The sequence below is a fragment of the Henckelia pumila genome, chromosome 3 (assembly GCF_033568475.1).
Source record: "Henckelia pumila isolate YLH828 chromosome 3, ASM3356847v2, whole genome shotgun sequence".
Classification (NCBI taxonomy): Eukaryota; Viridiplantae; Streptophyta; class Magnoliopsida; order Lamiales; family Gesneriaceae; genus Henckelia; species Henckelia pumila.
In genome coordinates this window covers 151,651,458-151,678,128 of record NC_133122.1, presented here as the reverse complement: position 1 = coordinate 151,678,128, position 26,671 = coordinate 151,651,458, and positions in this window count along the sequence as shown.

Sequence of the window (26,671 nt, the reverse complement as noted above, 5' to 3'; positions counted from 1 at the left end):
GAGAGACGCTTGGGAGGGATGAAGTAAGGGAATGAGAGACTTAGTCAAAGTCTCTATGTTATAACAAATCCACAATTTGCGTTTTAGTCCCTGAAAATTCCGAAAATTGCATTCTAGTCCCTGATCAAAATCGAATCGGCCCTCGACTTCTAAAATCTTTGATTATCTCAAATAAAGTTCATTAAGATAATTTTGGGGCATTACAATTCTCCCCCTCTAAGAATCGATTTCGTCCTCGAAATCAAACATGATTCTATCACAAGGTCGAGGCTTGAATCATAGGACTGCAATAAGAATTTACATCTCGGAACTAAGTCCAGAATCTGCTTCCAATCTAACTCTGAATCGTTCATCTCAATCAATTCGGTATCTCAAAAAATAGAGAAAGTCAGAAACTCTAGTCGATTACTTCATCAACACTCCGTCCGTCTATCAAAAGTCATCTCATCCTCGTTAGAAAATCCATCTAATTTCAGTCATAATTCAAATCATATTTCGTTCTAACTCATGTGACACAGAAATTACATATCAAAAGGAAGGAGATCTTAATCTCTCCTCGTACAACTTCTAGAAAGTGCTTTCAATAAATCATCTGATCGCTGTCGTTGTACGAAGTCCCCACAAGAAATCAAGAATTCTGCCAACTAGTGCTAAGTCGAGCACTACAACTCATGGCAATTCCTCTAAAGTTCGATTCAACTGATCTGGATGTACGTCGTTCTGAGGGTATCGAATCAAAAATAGTTGAATCAACAATAAAAAAGTCTCTTCTAAGTGTATGCCGAAAGAACAATTACATCAAGGATCTCTGTCTAGACTGACAGACTTCGGCAATTCATGACATCTGAAAACCTCTGACCAGATATCAATCCTCTGTTCTTCATCAAAAATCATTATGTACAGAAAACTGTAACGGATTCTATCAATCAATCAATCAAAATCAGACAGTAGATGAAATAAGAATAATTCCAAAATCTCAATAAGAAGAAATCCCAGCACTGAAAGATCATCAGCACTGAAAATCAGAATACACGAGAGCGGATAATCAGAAATTCCATCATCAGATAATAAGATCAAAGAAATTCATTCGGTCCAATCAGAATTCAAACATTGAATTTAGCAAACAACTGATCGGCGTACAATTCTGAAAATATTGTAGAAAGCTCTGTACGATCAGTACAATTCTCATAACCAGAAAGCAAGAAATTCATCAATAAGAATTCCTAATTTCAACTAATACTTCTGAGAGATTCGGTCAACAGAAAATTCTTCAACAATAAAGGATTATTCTTCAAATCAAACGGCCTGTTCAAAGTTCAAAATGGCCTTACCTCATTTTGCAAATGATTTTGAGAAAGCTCACTTCACGAACCCCCTGTAGATAAAAATCGGATCCCCATTCAGTGTCAAACTCATTCTAACAATCGGGACCAATCTAGAAGTTCATTCCGAACAACTTCAGTCGTTCAATAACCACTGGCACATCAACTAGTTCAGGTTACAATCCAATACATCAATTGTAAAGCTTCGAGAGTTCGTTCATACTATTCTGTAACAACAGTCATTCAACAGAAAATCAAGAATTCTTAGAATCGAGAATTCTTAACGGAGGATTCCGTCCCTCGTTCAACGAGACTCAATTAACATCTCATCTCGGACTCAAAAAGGAAGCCTTGCTAGGAAAATCATCGAATTATGATCCCAATTCCCTTCTGAATCAGAATAGACTGTACAACGGAAATTCGGATTGCTCTCTCTCTCTGACTGCTGACAGTTCAAAACATCAGAAGTCATACTTCGAACTTCATGCTTCCTCATCCTCTATTCGATCTGATTCCTCAATTCATCAAACATCTTCCGATCATCTGGAAGAACTCTGAATAAACTTCAAAGTGCCAATCTCCTGATACTCTGTCTCAAACCGAAACATCTGGCACAATAAAAGTTATTCGCTAATAAGGCATCAATAAAAACCTAAAACTCAGATTATACTCAGATCAGATCTATCTTCATCGGATTCTGAAAGGTCAAATCAGATTCCAAAGCGTTCTCAATCTTCTCAATCAACTCTGGTTCGAAGTCGAATGAAGGAGTCAAGACAAACGTTCCATCTATTCCAGACTCTATCAGAAGTGCAACAATCATCTGTCAAAGAGGACAACTGAAGTAGATAAAATAAGATCAGATCATTCAGCTTAAAATCTTAGCTGTTACAATCAGTTCTCTGGATAACAATAGAATTCGCATTCATATTAATCGTCCTCTATAACTCTCTTTCCCAACTCAAAATCAGTTCAAACTGCGAAAATCAAAACTTCTATCTTCCAAGATCATAACAGATTACTGAAATCTTCCAAGCAAATAAAAAGATGCTAGATCTTCCAAGCAAGAAGATCTCTGTGAGACTCAAATCGGAAACTAACATTGCATCTCGAACGTCTTCAACTTCTTCAATGCTCAAGATAACAAGGAGTTCTTCTGAACAAGAATAAGTCTCAACTCTCAATAAGAAGGAGTGCAAAGCACCGAAAGGTCATCAATACCAAAGAATCAATAATATTGAGATACTGATCAATCTCTCCTTCAATTCAATAAGAACTGGTCTCAAAGATACAATCTAAACAGAAGAACATAATCTGTTGAGTAAACGTCTTCCCAATAATAAGAATTCTCAAAGGATTCGCGATAGAATTTGCTAAATCCAAGAATCTTCAAATTTCATATAAGGACGTCAATCCAGATCAATTCACAACAGATCCAGTCTTGAGGTGTTCAATAAAATTCCACCTTCTTAGAGAAAAGATCGAGGAAAAGACAACTCGGTCTCAACAAGATTCAAACGTCAGAAGAATAGCATAATTGATCGGCATGCAAATCTGCGAACAATTCTTAAAGAATCTGAAAGATCAATACGGCTCTTCGAAGGATAAGAGATTCATCGATAAGAATACTCAAGAACTCATCTATAAATCTTTGAAAGATTCGGTTCAAAGGACTCATAAACATTAAAGATGCAATTCCCATTTCAATCTGTACAATTAAAATTCAAATCGGTCGTACCTCATTCCGAATTCGATCTCTGAAACCTCTTCCCTTCAGATTATCAGTCGATGATGTCTGATCTAAAATTAATACTGAACTCATCCTCTCACTCGGAGGCAAATCTAGAATCTCAACTAGAACAACATCAGCAAACTCAACAACTCTGTTGAATCAATCAACACGGCTGATTGAAGACATCATCTGCATACCTCAAACATTCCTCCGCACCTTTCTGTAACAAACGGTAATCGACAAACTACAAGAAGGAATTCTTAATTCAGGAATTCTTACCGGAGGAAAAATCCACTCGTCTAACATCTCGGATCCGAATCTGGCAACAATCTGAAATCAACCTCGGTTGCCCTGTACTTGGTTAATTAGTACTGTTCAGTACAATCAACTCCCATTGAAACAAAATTCACAATTTCGAACACACGGTCCAAATTTCAGCCAATTTGGAGTCCGATTGTCCTGTCAAATCGCCGGTCATAGTTCCGACGTCACTGTTCATGCGACAGCCACCCGTTGTTTCTCCGATCTTCGGCGCGTCCGGCGGTGCCCAGTCGATTGGGACCCCGATTTGGAATCCTCATTCCAAGACGCTTCCTTTGCCACCGGTCGTGAGTCCATCGGAGTTTCCTAGCTCCGGCAATTTTGGATCTGAGTCTCGGCTGCCACTATTCACTCGCACTCCGGAGTCTTTTCTCAATTACTCCGTCAGCGGTGCTCCGATGATGACGATTTTTGGATCGAACACTCCTCAAGTCATGGCCTTTCCAATGGTGCAATCAATTTCGTCATTGCCTTCACCGTTTGCAAACGCCCAATTTCAGGCGAGTCAACCCGCTCCGGCCACTGAGTTGCCCCGTTTCACATCCGATTTGGCCGAGTCTTCGGGTTTGGTGACCGGTTCCTTGCTCCCCTCGCCGTCGCCAGTCGTCGGTGGTAGCTCCTTGCCTGACTCGAGAGTTGACTCGGCCGAGCCAGCGATTCAACCCGTTGTGGTTCACTCGACAGTCAATCCTTCGAGTACTATGGCTCCGTCTGCTCCTGTTGCTGTTTTGGCTCATCCAGCGCCTCCTAAGGTCTCTTTCAGGGATGTGGTGGCTCCTTCGTTTGCTAATTCGCAACTTTTGAGCTTTGAAGGGGTTGCGGATTCAGAATTTGGGACTCTTGCATCGTCGGTACGTGATGGGATTCCTGGGATTCTCTTCCCAGATCAAGTTATTTCCTCCCTCTCTGAACCCTTTAAATTTGCGTTGGTTGGGAGGATTTCAGGAAACAGAGGGGTGACCCCTAATTGTGATATTATTGTTGCGATTTCCCGTATTGGTTTGGTGGGTTCTCATATGGTGAAATTCCTGAAAGAGTGGGTGCCCAGTGAGCCAACTTGTGGCTATGGGCTTTGATGACTCTTTGTACAAACGATCTTTTGTTTAATGTAATTTACACTTTTATTAATGGCAATGACTTTATCTTTCTTCATATTGTTATATTGTGATATACTATTGTTGTTTTGATAAAGACCTTGAATATACTATAGTGTATGTAAGATGTGGTAGAACATGGGGATGTCTATCATGAAATACATCTTATAGTCACTGTATATTCTAAACTGTTCCTAGTCGATTGAGCCATCCGAGAATAAGGATAAGGATCGCTCGAGTTTGAGACTAGCATTTGCGATGCGGAGTACCACGTTTCATTGGTAGGGAACATGGAGATGTTCGAAGCATGCAAATGGATATTCATAGGATGAATAATCGAACTACCCTATCCGGACTTTCCAAGTGGTTATCACTTATCGAGTGGATAAAGTCCGCGGTTTTGGTTGTACACCATTAGTCCTTACTACTTGAAACATCATGGAGACTCTATATGCTAGTACTGTGCTTTGACTCGTTTACCGACTCTATGGGGGTCATCAGGTGTCGGGATTGGGTACAGTTACAACACATATAGGAGTCGATGCATTGTTTTCAAGGATTCACCACATACTTGCGAGTGTGGATATCCTATGCGATCTGAGGAGATATTAGTGTGACGAATCTCTGGCCAGAGTACTTGATGTGATTTAAGAAATGGTTTCTTAGTAGCACATGCGATGTCACTAATTTGATCTTCAAGATGTATTGCATAGTTATCGAATCTTGAGCGACTCTCGATATACCAATGGTTGTTGATTCGATCGGGATATATGGATGAAGGGACCGTATTGTACGCTAACCAAAATCTACTGGTTCTTGTAGGCACTATCAGTGATACCTAGGGAATCATGGGGCGATGTTGCTAGGCGCTTTACCATGATTCGTTGGGCAAGTCGGAAATCGTTGTTCCGAGTCACAAGGAGTTGTGAGCCCACGGCTAGCTGTATCCCTGAACCATTGAGGGTCACACAGTGTAATGGAGTTTTAATCCCCGTTGAGATAGTTAAATTTAAAGAGTTAAATTTAATGAATAAAAAAGTTGGACTTCTTAAATAAGAGTAAGGGAGTAGGATTTCCTAAAATGACATAGGGATGTACATTTTTGGAAACCACTGAATTCGGATTCAGGAAAATTTATCTTGACTTTAAAATGTGCAGAAATGGTTTCTGTGCACATTGGTAAAATCGGTTTATCAATCGGAGTCACGATGAATTTTATATTAATTTCTGAACATGCGGGCTTTGCTTGTCGGGCCTCAACTTATGACTAATGGGCCCTAAGGTGTTAGTGGCCTGCATTATAAATAAGTTATTGCAGTACAGAAATTACACACAACAGGTCATAATTTTGAGAGAAAAATTTCGAAAAACCCTAGCCTCCTCTCTCTCAAATCGGCCGCCCCCCTTCCCTTCTCTGCGTGAGAAATTCCGGTCTGTGATTTTGAATTGCAGTCTGGAATAGCGAATCAAATTCGTTTATTCTCTTCGTAGAAAAATTCTGATAGATTTTCTAGTGCAATCTATCAGAGGGATTAAACCTCCATTCGTGGACCTGATTGAAGGAAAGCTTGTTCATCAGTTCCAGGGAGATACAAGAAGCGCAGAGAAATCTGTGTGGTGTCCAATAATCTCGCTTCGAGATTGAAGGTAAAATTTAATAATAGTTATTTAATTTTACACACACAAATAATTTAATTGTTAAACGGTTGATACCTACACTATGGAATTGTTCCATAATAAAATTTTAAACTTCCGCTGCACCGGGTATCAATCGTGATTGATCTGAGAGCCGAGTTTTCCAACAGTGGTATCAGAGCCAGGTTGCTCAGATCAAACGATTAAATTAATCGATTGTACAAAAATTTTTGAGTCTTGGTTTTTTAAAAACAAAATAAATATTTTAAATAAAAAAAAAAAAATTTTTTCGGGCAAAACCCGGGCAGCGATTGGATCGGCGCCGCCCAGGGCAGCGCACGGCGCCGCCCAGGGGCGGCGCCAGGCGCCGCCAGGGCAGCGATTGTCGCTGCCCTAAAGGGGCAGCCGGGCTACCCCGGCCCGCGCCCACGGGTGCGGGCCGGCCCGGGAGTGTCCCGGGCTGCCCCGGCCCGCGCCCACGGGTGCGGGTCCGCCCGGGAGTGTCCCGGGCGGCCCGCGGGAAAAATTAATTTTTTATTTAAATTAATTTTAATGTGTTAAAATTTTATTTTTGGTCCGGTCAAAAATTGTTTTTGATTGGTTCACGAGGCATCGGATCGAATTGTTCGAGTCCGAAAATTTTAAAATTGATTTTTGGATAAATTTGAATTTTTGGAAAATTTTAATATTTTATCCTTAAATTGAATTTTGAAATCAATTATTTTTGGTACAATTGATGATAAGATTTGATCTTATGTATATATTAAGTAAAATATGATTTTATCTATAAAATTAGATTCTGTAGATAAAATATGATTTTATTTAATAAAAGGTAAAATATGATTTTATATGTAAAATATGATTTTATATATAAAATATGATTTTATCCTGTTTAAATTTAAATTGTCATATGCATGATATCCAATAAATTAATTTTGAATTAAATGTTATTGGATAAGGATGATCGATTGCCATGACCAATTTTGTAGGTGTATGTTAGGAATTTACATTTGTTTTATTGTTGTTGGTTTTATTAATGGGCCTGGTTTATGGCCCAATATGAATGTCATATGTAATAAAAGTGGGCTTGGTTTATGGCCCGTTCCCACCCCTAAAATGTATCCCCTACTTGTCATTGCTATTTATTGTAAATACATTAGATTTAGTGGGAGATCAAGATTTGAAGATGGTGGGCCCAGCAGACAATAAAGACGAAGAAATGTAAATTGGAAGCTAATGTAATAGGATTGCATTGCATACTGCATATTACCTAGGATTGGACTAACACTCGTGATTGGCAACCACGAGTCAATTAGAAATGGAATTGATCATCCTATATATAATATATGATATTATGATTGTATGCATGTTTTAGACATAATTGCGTGAATCCGGCAAGCATGCAATAATTTGAAATTGATGAGACAAATTTTTTATAATTAAAAATCCCTCATTTTAAATATGATTTAAAATTGATATCAAGATAAATAAAGGAAATTTAAATTTGTTTAAATATTCCTACCTTCCATCAACGGTCAATGTATGTGATGCTACCCGCGGATACGGTCCGGCTCATATTATTGGGGGGGGGCCCGTCCGTCGGAAAGCTGTACATTGGATCGACACATGTTGTAAGTTGGGTGGAACTCTCATGGGATCGGCTCATATTATTGGGGGATCCACATGGCGACCGTCCATCACAACTTAATATTGATGGGTCATCTTGACATGTCACTTTAAACGGCGTCATATTATTGGGCCCTTATTGGACATGAGGTAAATACATGGGGGTTGCTTTGGAAGCAATTGGGCTCTACCTTTTGAGAATTATGGTTGGCTGATATTATTCGGGACCATAAGTTTGTCAATTGGACTCCATGTTCTCACTAAGGAAAAAAGTTTTCCGCTTTCACTATAGGGTAGTGAAATTGTTAAAATAGTGGGAGTGAGATTCATAAAATTAAATTCGCCTATTTTATGTCTTAGTAAATTGCTTAAACAATCATTGATATATGTCTGTTTTTCTTTTCAGTATTTCATACAATGAATTCGCGTAATCCATTATTCTCGATCCTCGAACAAAACAAGTTAACTGGCGCAAACTATACGGAATGGTTCCGGAAGTTGAAGATTGTCTTGACTTCGGAGAAGATGCTCTACGTGTTAGAGAAATCACCTCCGAAGGAAGCACCAGCTGACGTAAGTCCGGAGGAATTGGCCAAACTTGATGCATGGTGGGACCATGACATCAAGACCAAATGCTATATGCAAGCCTCGATGTCTGATGAACTCCAGAGGCGATTTGAGGACACCGTGAATGCTGCTGACATTCACGCTCAACTCAAGGAACTTTTTGGGGCTCAATCGAGGGCTGAAAGGTTCGCTACTGTTAAGGAGCTAATGACGTGTCGCATGCGTGAAGGGACTTCGGTCCGTGATCATGGGGTACGAGTGATTTGGCTCATAAAAAAGTTAGCGACCCTTGATTTGGTGTTGGAGCATGAACTCAACGTGGATTTACTGCTTCTGTCTCTTCCTTCTTCGTTTGACGGATTTGTGGTAAATTTTAATATGAACAAGATAGAGGCCACCCTTGAAGAGATGGTCAATATGCTTGTGACATATGAATCCACACTAAAGAAGGATAAACCAGCTTTCTTGGTGGGCTCCTCATCTTCTACTAAGAAGGGGCCAAGTGCGAAGGGCAAGAAACGTTCTGCCCCACCCAAGAAAGTCGAGCCCAAGAAGAAGCACAAGACAAAGGCTTCAAACAATGGAAAATCCAAGGATGTTTGCCATTACTGCAAGAAGCCCGGTCATTGGAAGCGCAACTGCAAGGAATATCTAGAGCAGTTGGGAACTGCAAAGGGTATGTTCTATATTGAAATAAACATTTCACTTAATACTACTTCTTGGGTATTGGATACCGGATGTGGATCTCACATTTGCAATGATTTGCAGGTGATGACAAGAAGTCGCAGGCTTAGAATGGGTGAGACCCAGCTGAGGCTCGGGAATGGTTCCAGAGTTGAAGCTACAGCCATTGGAGATGTTTGTTTAATTTTGCAGAACGGTTTTAAGTTATTTTTAAGAGATGTTTTATTTGTTTCGGATTTAATTAAAAACATTATTTCTGTTTCTATGCTAGATAGAGATGGTTATTCTTGCAATTTTGTGAATGGGATTTGCAATATTTACAAGAATGAATGTTTGATTGGAAATGGACAACTTGAAAACGATCTATACAACTTAAAACTAAACGACGTTCCAATAAATTATATTGATAAACCGGCGACAACAAACAAAAGGAAAATCGATAGTCAAAACCCGGCAAACCTTTGGCACGCTAGACTAGGTCATATTTCCTCAAGGAGGATGAACAAGCTAGTGGGAGAGGGCATGTTTGATATGTCTGATATTAACTCTCTACCTACTTGTGAATCCTGCCTAAAAGGGAAAATGACTAAATCTCCTTTTAAGGGGAAACCTGAGCGTAGTCAAAATCTGTTGGATTTGATCCATACAGATGTTTGTGGACCATTTAGAGTTGGGACTCAATATGGCCACACCTACTTCATTACCTTTACTGACGATTATTCAAGGTATGGGTATTTATATTTAATGAAATATAAGTCTGAAGCATTTGAAAAGTTCAAAGAATTCAAGGCTGAAGTAGAAAACAAGCTAGGTAAAAGTATTAAAGCACTTCGATCGGATCGAGGTGGAGAATACTTAAGTACCGAGTTTTTGGACTATCTAAAAGAGAATGGGATTCTCTCTCAGTGGACTCCTCCTATGACACCACAGCTGAATGGTGTATCGGAGCGTCGTAATCGAACTTTGTTGGACATGGTTCGATCCATGATGAGCTTCACTGAGCTTCCACCTTCGTTTTGGGGCTATGCGCTTGAAACGGCGGTATTGTTGTTGAACAACGTCCACACTAAAGCAGTGGACAAAACACCATACGAGTTATGGAATGGCAAAGCTCCTAAGTATTCATACTTGAGGATTTGGGGATGTCCTGCTTACGTGAAGCGGACAGTGGGAGATAAGTTGGATAGTCGATCCAGCTTATGTTATTTTGTAGGGTATCCGAAGAATTCAATCGGATATTATTTCTATTATCCTGCTGAAACAAAGGTGTTTGTTTCTAGGAATGCCACCTTCTTGGAGAAGGAGTTCTTATTGGATAAGAAAGGCGAGATGATGGAACTCGAAGAAGTTCGAGAAGAACCCGAAATACAAAATAATGATCCTACGCCTCAGGAACCATTACTGGACACGCCTGAACCTAGAAGATCCGAGAGGACTTCTAGACCTCCTGTTCGATATGGTCTTCTTCTTGAAGGGGATCAAGATGAACCCGACATTGGATGTGATCCAAGAAACTTCAAGGAAGCAATTTTTGATGCGGATTCAAATTTATGGCTTGAAGCTATGCAGTCTGAATTGGATTCAATGCATACAAACCAAGTTTGGTCTTTAGTAGATCCTCCTGATGGAATTGTTCCAATAGGGTGTAAATGGATCTACAAGAGAAAGCTTGGGCCTGATGGTAAGGTATTGACCTACAAGGCGCGATTGGTGGCGAAAGGTTACACTCAAAGACAAGGAGTTGACTATGATGAAACCTTTTCACCAGTTGCAATGTTCAAGTCCATAAGAATCCTTATTGCCATAGCTGCATGGTATGACTATGAGATATGGCAAATGGATGTGAAGACTGCTTTTCTTAATGGAGACATTAAGGAAGAAATCTATATGAAGCAGCCAGAGGGGTTCACATCCATGGGAAGCGAGCATAAGGTATGCAAGCTTCAGAGATCAATTTATGGTCTAAAACAAGCATCAAGAAGTTGGAACCAGAAATTTGATGAAACAATAAAAGATTTTGGTTTCATCAAGAACCCGGAGGAACCGTGCGTGTACAAGAAAGTAGTTAAGGATGCTGTGACATTCTTAGTACTTTATGTTGATGACATCCTACTCATTGGGAATGATGTAGGGATGTTGCAGTCAACAAAGATATGGTTATCAGGTAGATTCTCGATGAAGGATTTGGGTGAGGCATCCTACATTCTTGGGATACAGATCTATAGAGATAGATCTAAGAGAATGATAGGACTCACTCAATCAACCTACATCGACACCATATTAAAACGGTTTTCAATGGATGGGTCCAAGAGAGGACATCTACCCATGTGTCATGGAGTTTCTCTATCCAAGTCTATGTGTCCCAAGACTGATGAAGAGATAGAGAATATGACACATGTACCATATGCGTCAGCTATAGGTAGTATCATGTATGGGATGATATCTACCAGACCGGATGTAGCATTTGCTCTGAGTGTCACGAGCAGATATCAGGCTAATCCTGGTCAAATGCATTGGAAAGCCGTGAAGGACATTCTTAAGTACTTACGAAGGACTAAGAATATGTTCATGGTATATGGAGGACGAGATCTGAAATTGGAAGGCTATACCGACTCTAGCTTCCAAAGTGACGTGGATGACTCGAAGTCAACCTCTGGATTTGTGTTCATGCTCAATGGCGGTGCTGTCTCTTGGAAGAGTTTCAAGCAGGACACCACAGCGGATTCCACCACTGAGGCTGAATACATTGCAGCATCAGCTGCTGCTAAAGAGGCCGTTTGGATGAGGAAGTTCGTCCAAGAGTTGGGCGTCATTCCTGAATTTGTTGGTCCAGTCCCGGTGTACTGTGACAACACGGGTGCCGTTGCTCAAGCAAAGGAACCAAGGTCTCATCAAAGATCCAAACACGTACTGAGGAAATACCACATCATCCGGGAGATTGTGGAAAGAGGAGACATCACTGTCAAACGAGTGGCCTCTGCAGACAATATCGCTGATCCGCTTACTAAGCCCTTGCCAGGACCATTGTTTGACAAACATCGCGAAGCAATGGGTCTACGTAGTATGACTAGTTGGCTATAGGGCAAGTGGGAGATTGAAAGAGTGGGTGCCCAGTGAGCCAACTTGTGGCTATGGGCTTTGATGACTCTTTGTACAAACGATCTTTTGTTTAATGTAATTTACACTTTTATTAATGGCAATGACTTTATCTTTCTTCATATTGTTATATTGTGATATACTATTGTTGTTTTGATAAAGACCTTGAATATACTATAGTGTATGTAAGTTGTGGTAGAACATGGGGATGTCTATCATGAAATACATCTTATAGTCACTGTATATTCTAAACTGTTCCTAGTCGATTGAGCCGTCCGAGAATAAGGATAAGGATCGCTCGAGTTTGAGACTAGCATTTGCGATGCGGAGTACCACGTTTCATTGGTAGGGAACATGGAGATGTTCGAAGCATGCAAATGGATATTCATAGGATGAATAATCGAACTACCCTATCCGGACTTTCCAAGTGGTTATCACTTATCGAGTGGATAAAGTCCGCGGTTTTGGTTGTACACCATTAGTCCTTACTACTTGAAACATCATGGAGACTCTATATGCTAGTACTGTGCTTTGACTCGTTTACCGACTCTATGGGGGTCATCAGGTGTCGGGATTGGGTACAGTTACAACACATATAGGAGTCGATGCATTGTTGTCAAGGATTCACCACATACTTGCGAGTGTGGATATCCTATGCGATCTGAGGAGATATTAGTGTGACGAATCTCTGGCCAGAGTACTTGATGTGATTTAAGAAATGGTTTCTTAGTAGCACATGCGATGTCACTAATTTGATCTTCAAGATGTATTGCATAGTTATCGAATCTTGAGCGACTCTCGATATACCAATGGTTGTTGATTCGATCGGGATATATGGATGAAGGGACCGTACTGTACGCGAACCAAAATCTACTGGTTCTTGTAGGCACTATCAGTGATACCTAGGGAATCATGGGGCGATGTTGCTAGGCGCTTTACCATGATTCGTTGGGCAAGTCGGAAATCGTTGTCCCGAGTCACAAGGAGTTGTGAGCCCACGGCTAGCTGTATCCCTGAACCATTGAGGGTCACACAGTGTAATGGAGTTTTAATCCCCGTTGAGATAGTTAAATTTAAAGAGCTAAATTTAATGAATAAAGAAGTTGGACTTCTTAAATAAGAGTAAGGGAGTAGGATTTCCTAAAATGACATAGGGATGTACATTTTTGGAAACCCCTGAATTCGGATTCAGGAAAATTTATCTTGACTTTAAAATGTGCAGAAATGGTTTCTGTGCACATTGGTAAAATCGGTTTATCAATCGGAGTCACGATGAATTTTATATTAATTTCTGAACATGCGGGCTTTGCTTGTCGGGCCTCAACTTATGACTAATGGGCCCTAAGGTGTTAGTGGCCTGCATTATAAATAAGTTATTGCAGTACAGAAATTACACACAACAGGTCATAATTTTGAGAGAAAAATTTCGAAAAACCCTAGCCTCCTCTCTCTCAAATCGGCCGCCCCCCTTCCCTTCTCTGCGTGAGAAATTCCGGTCTGTGATTTTGAATTGCAGTCTGGAATAGCGAATCAAATTCGTTTATTCTCTTCGTAGAAAACTTCTGATAGATTTTCTAGTGCAATCTATCAGAGGGATTAAACCTTCTCGCTTCGAGATTGAAGGTAAAATTTAATAATAGTTATTTAATTTTACACACACAAATAATTTAATTGTTAAACGGTTGATACCTACACTATGGAATTGTTCCATAATAAAATTTTAAACTTCCGCTGCACCGGGTATCAATCGTGATTGATCTGAGAGCCGAGTTTTCCAACAATTCCTTCCTCGTGGTTTTTTGTTTATTAAGTTTTCTCTGGAGGAAGATTATCTGATGTTTTGGGGCAAACCTGAAGTCTCCATTCGGTCTGTTATGATTCGGTTTTCTAAATGGACTCCGGAGTTCAGGTTTGAGGAGGAGTCTTCAGTGGTTCCGGTTTGGGTCAAATTTCAGAATTTACCCCTGCACCTTTATGATAAAAAAAAGTATGTACCCGATAGCAAAGATCCTAGGTAACCCTATTAAGATTGATGATATTACTGCTGATTGTTCCAGGGGGTCTTTTTCTCGTGTGTGTGTGGAGATGGATGTTCTCTTGGCTCGTCCGGAGCGTATTTGGGTTGGCTGGGGTGACCACTGTCAGACAGTTGAGGTTTTTTATGAACAAGTTCCCCATTTTTGTACTCATTGTCGCTTGCTGGGCCATTCCCTTGAGTTTTGCTCACGGAATGGGCCCCCTGTTCGCAGAAGAAGACCCCATCGTCGGGGTAAGTTTCCATGTGTTCCTCAGGATTCTGGTACAGTTCCTGGGGATCAGGAGAAGACTGTTCAGCAGGACTTGGGTCCCCCTTCCAGTGTTGTTCAGCCTGCTAATTCAGATGGATGGACTGTTCAGAGGGGTAGACAGCGGTTTCGTTAGCCTCAGCGTCGTGTGCTACCTCAGTCTTTGAGGAATTCCTTTGAAGTCCTCCGGAACTTCAAAGAGGATGTTGGTCAGGATGTTGCTTTGGGTGACATCCCTGCTTTTGGTGTTAGTTCTGCTTCGGACTCGCAGTTGGCTACTAAAGATGAGTCCGGGCAGATAGAGGTGGTGCCTTCTGTTACACCATTGCCAGTGGTCTCTACTGATGTTCAGAGCTCGGGAGTTGATGCTACAGATCCTATATGTCTTCCAGTGTTGGATGTTTCCACGGATAGTAGAAGACTGACGAAGACTTCGACGGCTCCTGCTGCCTCTTCGAGTCATTCCCCATTCCTATCTGTTCGCACGCGCTCTCAAAAGCGATATGGATCTTTGACTCAGCACCGTCGACAGCGTGCTCCCTCAGGGCGTCCTCCTTGAGTAGCAGTTTTGATGTTGGTTTTATTAGGTGGGCAATTTCTGCAGGTTTCTCTTTGCCCACTGATGTTATATTTTATATGTTGGACTCTTGTAGACTTTTATGTCTTATGCTCTGATGTTCCTTTGTTTCCTTTGGAGAGGTCTTGGCCTAGTACCCCTCTCTAGTTGGTGTTTGTTCTGCTGTGTTTATATAATAAGTGGCACTGCCACCTTTTTAAAAAAAAAAAAAAAAAAAACTAACTGAATCCGTCATTCGTCGGTGTAGTCTAAAGAATCAAACAACTGATCGATCTCTTATAATCAGCTTTCACACCCAAACTCATTCTCAGAACTCCTCAAAGTTGAAGGGTTAAATGACTGAAATCTCATCAGTAATGCTTCCATCAGTGTCGGAGTGAAATCCATCAGTCCAGTCACAGAACAATTCTGTACAATCGGGTTTACTACTAGTTGAATCCTGTTCAAAACTTGCCGAGTAGAAAATCTGATTCAAGAGGATTAGGACACAACATCTCAAATACATCTATCCGGTGTCCAACAACCTCAGCTCGACATACTCATTCGATCTCAAGAGTATTCAATGCAACCAGTAACCCGAAACAGTTCGTATTTCAATTAATTCATGCTTTAAAATTTAAATCACATATCCAAGTAATTCAAATAATTCTCAATCATAAAGCATGCTCGCATATTCTTCAACCATAGAATTAATCAATCACATGCGAGAAATTAAGTTCAAGCGGACTCAATCTACCCCGCTCACTTCTAGAAATAAAGTCCAGAAACTTATCGCTCTGATACCACTTAATGTGAGACCCCGATTCTAATCATCTAATCAAGAGTTAGCCCTATCGATAATCAATCAAAGGCCAAAAGATAAGACATTAAATAAATAACAAAAAAAAAATTATTTTTCTGATGAACAGTGCTGCGCTCGATCCTATAAAAGTCCAGGATCGAGCGCACCATATTTTGAAACTCTCTGCCGAGAAAAAAAATATGTGTCGCTCTCGATCCGGCAAAAAGCCAGGATCGAGCGCACCATTTTGTGCAAGTCTCTGCCTCAATATTTTCAGGGGCTACGCTCGATCTCAGAAAATCATGGGATCGAGCGCACCCTGGGATCAAAATATTTCCAGAAAACTGAACATGCTTCCAATCTCAAAATCAATAATTCAACTCAATCTAATATCAATCTAACATGCTCAATTCTGAATTCAACAACATGCAATCAACATACAAACTATCTTCGATAATCAATAATCATCAATCGAAATCGGTTCTAATATTCAATACTTCAAAATCAAATACAACCCATTCGAATTCTAACATGATTTCAAAACATAAACTAGATTGACATGCATTTCCAATTCTAATTCGAAGTCTCACTTCTAATCTTCATTCTCGTTCTATCCCTGTCGTCTCTGACTAGATCCTGCCCCACCTGTTGCCAAGTACACATACAAACAAAGACAACAGCCGGATAATCCGGTGAGAATATAATTCCCAGTAAAAGAGACAACATGCTATATCAAATAAACATATCAAACATGATATGCATCAATTCACCTCGTATATCAACTTCAGATATAATTCAAGTAATTCATTCAAGTATTGAATTAAAATGATATGCATGTCTGTAAAACTTCTGGATTATCAGACTCAGATAATCAAATGGAATTCTTCTTTCTTTCTTTCTTCGGTTTGGGATCCCGAGGTTAAAATATCCAACAATCACACCGACTACCCTCTCGAGGTGGACGAGGCATATTTTAATCCTCTAGACTCCGGAGCATTATAGAGAGTTATTTCCGCACATGTAGTAATTCGCCTACAAGGCCACTCAACTATAATCACCAGATCGTCTAATTCAAAACGAATAATCATTCGGCTCAATATGAATGCATATGTCATCTCATGCATTCAATCATAAATTCAATAACCAATTCAAATAAGCATTCAATCATGATTTCAACTAAGCATTCAATCATGATTTCAAATAAGCATTCAATCATGCAAGTATGTGATTTCTTTGGAACACTCGAATCCAGTCTAATTCGAGTTAATCGTTCCATTCAAGTCTAAGTCGTCTTTTACCTTATTCGCTTCGAAGGTACTTCAATCTGAAATCAAATAGCAAGGATAATAGTCAATATCCAATCAAACTCATTCAAAACTCAATCAACTTTTTCAATCGATAAAAAGAAAATCGATACTGTACCGACTTCAATCTTCCAAACTGACCAAAGCTGTTATCTCACAACTCTGCTGACTACAATTCAATCTATCAGAAGAAGTCATAAGGATCAATATCGACATCAAAAGCTCAATCAAACTCGATACGATCAAAACATCGAAACGATATCCAAAACTCAAACTGACGGCATAACGGCTATAAACTGATCAAACCGGAAATGCAGACAACAATATATCATTTCAATAAACTCAATTCAATCAATTCATATCATTTCCAATCCAATCCCAACACATCTTAAAACTCCAATTTTTTAAAATAACTAGAAAATTCATATCAATTCCGATCGTCGTTAGATCTTCGAACCGTCTTAGATATACTATCACAGCTATCTCATAATCATCCTCTCCAAATATAAATCAATTCTAACAACGTCCAAAAATTCAAACTTCTCAGAATTAAGATATACTTACTTCCAAACGGAGCACTCGTCGCTGTGATCGTAGATATCAAGTCAGAAATCAATTCTATCGGACGGATCGATCAAAAATGGAAATCCCAAAGCTTGGGAAATGAAATGGGGCGGTTTCCATGGTGGAGAGACGCTTGGGAGGGATGAAGGAAGGGAATGAGAGACTTAGTCAAAGTATCTAGGTTATAACAAATCCACAATTTGCGTTTTAGTCCCTAAAAATTCCAAAAATTGCATTCTAGTCCCTGATCAAAATCGAATCGGCCCTCGACTTCTAAAATCTCTGATTATCTCAAATAAAGTTCATTAAGATAATTTTGGGGCATTACAAACTCCATGTCTTGGCAAGAAGTGGGTGGTTTGTGAAGAAGAGATGTTTTGAAGAACAGAGATATTGAAATAGTTTGGCAGGTATTTAAATAGAATTGTTGTTAGAGATTTTTCTCTATATTTGATAGAGAAGATAGAATAGCAGAATTTTCCAAATTGAAGTATGGCAACTCGACTGATTTGGTTGAAGCCATTGACAGAACAAAGAAAATAAAAATCGGTTGTACGAGGCAGAGTGGAATTTCATCCATGTCTCCGTAGTTGAGAAAACTAAGATCAATCTCATAGGCAATAAGCAATTACAGAAGATCGGGCTCAAGTTGCACCAGATAATGAGACTACAGGTAATTGGATTAATTATAGTTATCCTGCTTATCTATTGATTAATATTGGTGCATTGCATAGATTCATAGATCAGTGATTCGTTATGTACAATCTTTGTCTGTTGAGCTTTTGCCAAATGTATTTGCTGAGACTTTGCCTTTGGTTAGATGAAAGCATTTGAAAGATTAGCCAGAGAAGATGAACCATAGATGTGAGGAAATAAGATTGAGTTTAATTTCGCAATACTTAGGTTTTCTCTTTATAAATGAATCGTGATAATTGATGCGCGAACCCAGATTGTTATGGTATGGAATCTAGAATTAAGATTCTGTTTTATTTAGGTAATTCGTGTAAACGAAAAAAAATTCATTGAGAAGATTATGAATCGTTTACTACCAATGAGAGTTTCAAGAACCGAGAAAGATAGAAAAATCAGTTACAGTTGAGTCTTTCCTTCGATTATGCTGAAGCTATTAAATCAGACTGGAGATATGATTATTGCATTGTCGATATCGCTTTTGGGGTTCTTGTCATTTGACCTCAATCGATATTGATCGGCTCTCATTTTGTTTGTTCGTAGAGCCTGATTTGATTCACTCATTCTGAGTTTGAGATGCAAGCGAGTTGTTTTCACTTAGCAGAGTTTGTTGTCCAAAAAATTTGATTTTGGATGACCATGATTGGGAAATTTTCTCGATCTTGATTCCTTTCTTTTGATTTTGAGAATAATTGAACCTTTGATGGATTTTCAGCATTTTGAGATTATTAACTCGTAACTGATAGAGATTCAGAGTACCATTAAGATTTACAAATTTATTGCATGAATTCCCAGCACTTGGAAATAGAAAGAGGAAATTAGATGTGCACTTGATCAAGTGATTACAGATTTCTGTGTTTTCTAGCCTGAATTTTTCAGACAGAGGCGCAAGTAACTAGAATTTTTCAATCAAAGATGAGTCAGACTGGCTTATGAAGATTGAATAAACACAGAAATTAGATCAGATATGAGTTAAAGTATCAGAGGAGAATTGTAATGCCCCGAATTGGCTTGATCGATATTATAGGAGATTAAAATTGATAATTGGAGATTAGGAAATTTGATGATTTAATTGATATTTGATCAGGGATTGAATTGCAATTTTTGAAGAATTCAGGGACCAAAGTGAAATTTTCCCTATTTTGACTAAGTCTTGGATATTTATAGAGGAAAGAGGCATGTAGTGGTCTTCATTATTCTTCTCCTTCCTTCTTCCTTCATGCCAATCACCATAGACGTCTCTCCAAGCTTTTATTCTCCCAGTTTTGCACGATCTGTCCGATAGAAATTCAATCCGAAGATATATTCGCGATCACGGCTTCGAAGGCTTCGTTCTACCGTAAGTTTTTCTTTGATCAGTCATACTTCTTTTTTCGAACATTGTTATAATCGTATGATTTTCGGATATGTTGTTCTTGAGCTAGCTTAGATCGTATATTCGAAGTCGGATCGGAGAAAGAACGTCGTTCGGAATTGTTATGAATTTTTAGGCTAATTCGAAATTATAGGTTTTAGGATTTTTTGGAATTGGATTGAATTGGATGAATTATTGTTTTTATGAGTTGATTGGATTGATATACTGATGTTTGTGGTTTTCGGTTGATCAGATTATAGTCGTTATGCCGCCGATTCGAGATTTCAAAATTTTGGGAGTTTTTTGAGTTTTGGGATTTGATTTGAATTGGATTGTTTGATATTGAGCTCCTTTTTATCTCCGTACAGATTGGACTGAAGAAGATTGAGTTCAGAGTTCGTAGAATCCGAAAATTCGGAAAATTGATCGAGAATTGGAAAAGAGTTACCTTAATCGTTGAATTACGATTGAATGGTTTCTGATTAGAAATCATGTTCTTGTAGCTTGTCCAGATTGCAGCTACATCGGATTAAAGAAAAAGTAAAAGACGATATCGATTGGAAAAGGGGTGAATCCTCGCGTTTCGATTGATTCACGAGTCCCTAAATCACATACATGCATGATTACCTATTTAGGTTGATTAAATGCATTGAGTTGAATTTCTTAAATCTATTACGATTACCATATGCATTCATATTGAGCCGGAATATTTGTTTACCATACGAATTAGACGATTTGGGGATTATAGTTGAGGGGCATTGGTAGTTGAGAATAACTTCAATGACCCGACTAACTCTCTATAGTGCTCCAAAGTCTAGAGGAGCGAGATATGCCGCATTTACCTCGATCGGGAGAGTCGGCGAGATTGCGGTGACATATCTCGGCCTCGGGATCCCAAGCAAAGAAAAAAATTCCCTTCGATTATTTGATTAGATAATCTTGAACTCTGATGACATGCATTGCATTTCATTGCATTGAATTGAATTATTTTTATTCATGTTGTTGATATACTACGTGAAATTGCATGTCTGGTTGTTGATATATCATGTTTTGATATATTAATTGATATTGCGTGTTATGTCTCTTTTACTAGGAATATTATTCTCACCGGAGTTATCCGACTATTGTCTTGTCTTTGTATGTGTGCTTGGCAACAGGTGGGACATGTTCGAGTCAGAGGCAGCATGACTAGACTGGGATTGTGATGATAGAAGTGAGGACTTGGTTTAGAAGTCAAACCTTGTATTCGAACTCGTTCTCTATTCGTTGTATTAACTAGAACTGATGCATGTTCTACCTTTTGAATTATTGTACAACTTAGAACTATCATGTATTGTTTTTATGCGAGTTTTATGGATTTATGCATGTTTAAATGAGGATTTTTGGAGTCGGATTTGTGTTTGCATGATCTGCTGCTGTTTAATTTTTAATAAAATTTGCAGGGCACGGACCCCGTGCCTACATCCATGTAGGGGTTCGTGTACCTTCGCATTTTGGAAAGGTTGAATTTTTTTCATGCACGGACCCCGGACATGCCTCCGTGCATGGGTCCGTGTGAACATTGGTCGAGGCAGAGAGTTGAGTTTTTGTGCATTTTGTGCACGGACCCATGCACGGTGGTGTGCACGGGGTTTGTGTATTTGTAGTCTTCGAGCTTTGGCTACAGATTAATGCACGAACCCGGGCACGGAGGGTGCACGGGGTGTTGGGTAACTCGCGTTCAGATCAATCACGATTGATACCCGGTGCAGCGGAAGTTTAAAATTTTTAGTATGGAACAATTCCATAGTGTGGGTATCAACCATACGATTAAATTATTTGTGTGTGTAAAATTAAATAACTATTATTAAATTTTACCTTCAATCTCGAAGCGAGATTATTGGACACCACACAGATTTCTCTGCGCTTCTTGTATCTCCCTGGAACTGATGAACAAGCTTTCCTTCAATCAGGTCCACGAATGGAGGTTTAATCCCTCTTATAGATTGCACTAGAAAATCTATCAGAAGTTTTCTGCGAAGAGAATAACGAATTTGATTCGCTAATCCTGTCTGCAATTCAAAATCACAGACCGGAAAATCTCTGACAGAGAGAGGGAGGGGCGGCCGAATTTCTAGAGAGAGCTAGGGGTTTTTTTTCGAAAACTGTCTCTCAAAATTATGACCAACTGTGTGTAATTTATGTACTGCAATAACTTATTTATAATGCAGGCCACTAACACCTTAGGGCCCATTAGTCATAAGTTGAGGCCCGACAAGCAAAGCCCGCATGTTCAGAAATTAATATAAAATTCATCGTGACTCCGATTGATAAACCGATTTTACCAATGTGCACAGAAACCATTTCTGCACATTTTAAAGTCAAGATAAATTTTCCTGAATCCGAATTCAGTGGTTTCCAAAAATTTACATCCCTATGTCATTTTAGGAAATCCTACTCCCTTACTCTTATTTAAGAAGTCCAACTTCTTTATTCATTAAATTTAACTCTTTAAATTTAACTATCTCAACGGGGATTAAAACTCCATTACACTGTGTGACCCTCAATGGTTCAGGGATACAGCTAGCCGTGGGCTCACAACTCCTTGTGACTCGGAACAACGATTTCCGACTTGCCCAACGAATCATGGTAAAGAGCCTAGCAACATCGCCCCATGATTCCCTAGGTATCACTGATAGTGCCTACAAGAACCAGTAGATTTTGGTTAGCGTACAATACGGTCCCTTCATCCATATATCCCGATCGAATCAACAACCATTGGTATATCGAGAGTCGCTCAAGATTCGATAACTATGCAATACATCTTGAAGATCAAATTAGTGACATCGTATGTGCTACTAAGAAACCATTTCTTAAATCACATCAAGTACTCTGGCCAGAGATTCGTCACACTAATATCTCCTCAGATCGCATAGGATATCCACACTCGCAAGTATGTGGTGAATCCTTGACAACAATGCATCGACTCCTATATGTGTTGTAACTGTACCCAATCCCGACACCTGATGACCCCCATAGAGTCGGTAAACGAGTCAAAGCACAGTACTAGCATATAGAGTCTCCATGATGTTTCAAGTAGTAAGGACTAATGGTGTACAACCAAAACCGCGGACTTTATCCACTCGATAAGTGATAACCACTTGGAAAGTCCGGATAGGGTAGTTCGATTATTCATCCTATGAATATCCATTTGCATGCTTCGAACATCTCCATGTTCCCTACCAATGAAACGTGGTACTCCGCATCGCAAATGCTAGTCTCAAACTCGAGCGATCCTTATCCTTATTCTCGGACGGCTCAATCGACTAGAAATAGTTTAGAATATACAGTGACTATAAGATGTATTTCATGATAGACATCCCCATGTTCTACCACATCTTACATACACTATAGTATATTCAAGGTCTTTATCAAAACAACAATAGTATATCACAATATAACAATATGAAGAAAGATAAAGTCATTGCCATTAATAAAAGTGTAAATTACATTAAACAAAATATCGTTTGTACAAAGAGTCATCAAAGCCCATAGCCACAAGTTGGCTCACTGGGCACCCACTCTTTCACGGGGTCCGTGCATGCTTTTAAAAAAATTTCTATTGATTAATCCCTTGACTCTCTGTCGTTGATTGTATGATTTATTCTTGATTAGATGTCTAGAACCGAGGTCCTCACATTAAGTGGTATCAGAGCAATAAGTTCTTGGACTAATTAGAAGTGAGCGGGGTAGATCGAGTCCGCATGAATTGAATTCTCGCATGTGATTGAATTATTTAAATGATTATTTAAATTTCATGTGATCATGATTTATTATTTCAAATTATTTGAATTACATGATTATGTGATTTAAATTACGAAGCATGATTATTTGTTAAATAGTAAAGCATGATATATTAAAAATGTGGATTGAATATTCCTGAAATGGAATGAAATTGTTGAACAGAGATTATGGACATGAGATTATTGAAATTGAGATATGTGGGTCCTAAATTCTCTTGATTATGAAATATGTTTCCTCGACGAATTGTGAACATGAAGTATTCAACAGCGAACCCCGATTGAACAAGATTGTTGTACGACTGAAAAATGGATGTTACTCCGACGTCGATGGAAGCCTTGTTGATGAGGTTTCAGACTTTTCAACCACCGACTTTGAGGAGTACTGAGAATGTTGTGGAGTGTGAGAATTGGATAGAGGGAATTGATCAGTTGTTTGATTCTCTTGATTACACCGATGACCGTAGAATTCGGTTAGTTGTGTACCAACTTCAGGGGATTGCCAAAGCTTGGTGGATTTCTAGGAAGAGAGCCTTAGAGAATATAGGTTCGGTTATTTCATAGAATCTATTTAAAACTGAATTTTTTCAGCAGATCCCGTTCCAAAAGTCAACCGGGTATAGAGAAAGTACCACTAGGGATCATTTGCAACCGAGAGGAAAACAATTCAAGAAGTCTGGGAACAGTTCTTCTAGCTCCAGCGGATCGAAACAGTTTGGTTCAGGACAGAGTTCTGGATCTTTCGGTATATCTTTCAACAATTGCGGATGTCGACACCTCAGTGAGCATTGTCTTGGAATTTATGGAAGCTGCAATATCTGCCATCAGTCAGGACACTATGCTAGGAGATGTCCTCAACGTAATACCATTGGATCTCAGACTGGGAGTTCTTTTAGACCGATAGTCCAGCAGGAGCGGCAAGCTTCTGTGGTTCACTCATTTTAGCCGCCGCATCAGAATCGACTAGGAGCTTATCCGAACATGAATCAACCTCCGATACAACAGACATTGGTCTTTTCTCTTAACGAGGATCCGCAGACTCAAACTGCACCCGATGATGAAAAAGCAGGTAACCTTTCGATTTTGGTTTTTTTTTGCTCTTTTGACTGATAGATACTGGTGAGTCCCTTATCTTCTTATTGAAGAATATGTTTAATGTTTGTCTTGCCTCTGAGCTTTTGAATTCAGTAGTTGATATTCTTCTCCTTTGAGAGAAGGGATCGCTTAAGGAAGGTACAGGGCAACTATAGGTTGTTTTCAAAAAGTTGTCAGAATCAGATCCAAAATGTTAGACTGGTGAAAAATTTTCGGTAAGAATTCTTGATTCAAAAATTCCTTTGAGATCTATTTTGTCGATGATCCGTTTGTTACAGGAATGTGCGGAAGAATTCTCGGTGTGTGCAGTTGATGTCCCGAATTGTACCCGAATTGGTTGATATACCAGTGGTGATAGAGTGTGCCGACTTTGATCCGGATGAGATTTCTAGATTGCCTCCGATTCGTCAGATTGAATTCAACTCTGAATTGAGATCAGGATATCACAGCTGAGAATTGAGGGAAAAATGTTCCTTAGACCGCATTCAGAACGAGGTATGGCCGCTTTGAAATTTTTGTTATGTCATTTGAATTGACAAACGCTCCTGCAGTGTTTATGAATTTTAGGAACCGAATCTTTCAGAGGTATTTAGTTGAATTTATAACCATTCTTATCGATGATTTTCTTGTCCTTTAGAAACGAGAATCGTACTGATCATGCAGAGCATTTGAGAATCGTCTTACAAATTTGCGTGTCGAACAGTTGTATGATATTCTATCGACGTCTGAATTTTGATGGGATCGAGTTGTCTTTCTCAATCATATTTATCTGGTGATGGAATTTCTGTTGATCACCTCAAGACTGAAGATGATATGAATTGATCTTGATCGGCATCTGTACCTGAAATTTGAAGATTTTTGGGTTTAGCGAGTTTTATAGCAGAGTCATCAAGAGATTCTTATCGTTTGTGAAGCCGATTACTCAGCTACCTTCGAAGAATGACTAATTGTCTAAACCAAATCTTATTAGATCAGTTCTTATTGACCTGAAGAGAAGATTAACATCACTCCAGTATTCTTTATTTCTTCTGTATTGATGATCTTTCAGTTCATTTGAAATTCTTCTTATCGAGATTTGGGATGTATCCTTATTCGGAGGGAGCGTGATAGCTTATGCTTTGTGGCAGCTGAAATCGCAAGAGACTCAATGTTCGATTCCTAAATTGGAGCTCGCAGCAATCTTATTATTTTGGAAGATTTGATGTCACTTTCTTTGTGAGGAAATTCCGAAATCTTTTCTGATCTTGGAAGTTGAAGTATTTGTATTCGCAGAATGAACTGATTTTGAGATATAGAAGATGTTTAGTTATGCTGGAGACTCTGACTGTGGAATCTAGTACTATCCGGGAAAAATTGAATGCAACAGTTGATGTTTTGAGCCGAAAGATCTGTTTTTATTTTATCTACTATCGGTGTTCTCTTTGACCGATGGTTGTTGCACTACTGATTTAGATTTTGAAGCAGATTGGAGAATCCGATGAAGAAATGTCAGTACGGATCACGGTCTAAGTTTTAGATGGCCGAACGATGTACGACGATTTGGAAATCCGTCCTCGTATAAGCAGATATAGAATGATGTTCGAGGTATGGATTTCGACGTTCTGAACGGTCAACAGTTGAAAGCGGAGAGAGAGAATGACCTGATTATCTGTTGTACAGTTATCTGTTCAGAATGAAAGGGGATTATTTTTCGATGGATGTTATCCCGAAGCTATCAATCAGTCTGAGATTGAGATGTTATTTGAGTATGTTTGACCTATTGATGGAATCTGTTCCTGTTTTCCGTACAGAATGAATTTCAGACACAACCAGATGACTGAGATTTTTTTCGAAAAGATTGTCACATGTTATGGATTGTCGAAGTCTATCGTTTCAGAGTGAGATTTTTGAATTACTTCTCTTCGACTCAGTCTTTGAGAAGCTTTTGTTATTCGATTTCATTTGAGTACAGCTTTAATCCTCAAAACGACGGACAACCAGATCACATGATTCAATTTTTATGGGATATGCCGAGCTGTAGTACTTGATTCTGGCACTAGTTGACGAGTTTCGCTAACTCTTATGAAGTTCTTGTACAATGCCGCTATCAGATGATTATCTTGATGGCATCTTTCGATGAGTTGTACGAGCAAAAATGAACATCTCATTTGTATTGGAATGATTTT